The sequence below is a fragment of the Capsicum annuum genome, chromosome 12 (assembly GCF_002878395.1).
Source record: "Capsicum annuum cultivar UCD-10X-F1 chromosome 12, UCD10Xv1.1, whole genome shotgun sequence".
NCBI lineage: Eukaryota > Viridiplantae > Streptophyta > Magnoliopsida > Solanales > Solanaceae > Capsicum > Capsicum annuum.
In genome coordinates, this window is record NC_061122.1 from 228,215,961 (window position 1) to 228,217,700 (window position 1,740).

Genomic DNA, 1,740 nt, shown 5'->3' on the forward strand with positions numbered 1-1,740 from the left:
CTTGAGATTTTTCATCACCCTTATTCGATTCAAGTCCTACCTCCTCACCAAGGTAATACAATTTTCCCTCCCTAAGGATTACATTCCTCCGGTTTGGAAACTCACTAGCCTTGTGCCCCCACCTTTGACATTTAAAACATTGAAATCCCTTAGGACGAGAAGTAGAATTTGGTTTACCTTCATTTGTTGGAAGATACTTTTGGGAAGCATTGGTTTTGGTTTGTACAACCTTCTTCTCAGTTTGGTTGGCATTAGATGAATTCTCTTGATGTTAGTGCCACTCCGAGGAAGGTCCTTGGTGATTCTTGGGTTTGGAGGCCGAGAGCTTCCTTTCAATATCCAAGGCCACTTGGAAAATGCCATCGATCGTGTCAAACTTGTGGAGGGTCATCCGAGAAGCTATGTCCCTATTCAACCCAACTTTGAATCGTATAATATCATGGCTCACTTTTTCTCCTCTACGGTCAAGCTTCAACATCAATTGTTGAAACTCGCCATAGTTTGCCATGACACTTTTGTTTCGTTGCCTCAAGTTGTACAACTTGGCAAGAAGTTCTTGTTTGTAGCCCTTGGGTAAGTACCTTTGACGTATAAGGTACCTCAATCTAAACCATGAAGGTGGCCGCCTGGAAATCAACACATCACCAAACCTCTTCACATACTCCCACCAAGTGTTTGCATACCCCTCAAAGTGAGCGATTGCATAACAACTCTTCTTCTCTTCGGTTATATCATTCACTTGGAATATTCTATCAAAAGATGACTCCTTAGCAAGATATGCCTCGGGATCACTCTCACCCTTAAATATCGGAAGACTAACTTTGATGGAATTGAGGCCAAGCTCTCGGATTTGGTTACCACCCCTCACTTCTCGACCTAAATCACCTTGCCTACCCCTCTCCTCTTTTTTTGTCAAGTAAGCATCACCATAACCCCCATGTTGTTCCTCACTACCATAACCCTAAAAACGGTTTGGTGGATTTGGATTAAGTGGATTTGTATTTGGAGGATAGTAAGGCCTTTAGTTCAATAGAGTTTGGATTGGAAAGTGAGGTCTTTGGATAAGTGGAGGGTTCGGGTTTGGCGGCATTTGGGTTCCAAATTCGTCATGTTGGACTTGGTGAAGTCGAAGGAGGGTTGCTCTATCATACTCATGGTTTTGGGGAAGATTTAGTGGTTGGCTCGGTGACTTGTTCATTTGGTGTAAGGCCTTGGGAGTAATGGTTGGGGAAATATTTTGAGGGGTGGAAGGTCGACTCTTTTGACTTTCCACACGTTATAATCTCCCACTCATTGATGCCACATCCGTATCTAATTTCTCAAGACCCTCATTCAACCTAGCCACATCTTGGGACATAGTTTCAAGGCGAGCCAAAATGAGATTGATGGCATTATTGTCCATTGTTTGAGCATTTGAAGCCTCGGGTTCCATTTTGGTTGTACCGAAAATAACCCTTCAAGTTTCTTCAAACTCAAGCTCAACAATGGTGGATGACTCAAATTACCTCCAATTTAGCTCAAATTCGAACCATATACTCCTATAGTGTTATAGAACACAAATCTAACACTAAAAACACAAGAAAAACACCAAATCGAAAACTCAAAATTTGACCTAGGGTCAAAAACGGGTTTAGTATTTTTGGGGGGGGGAGATTTTTGATTTTGACACTTCTCTGTTGGGATTTTCAATTTTTAGACTCTAATAGTGTTAGGAAACAAGGATCTAACACTAGAAACACA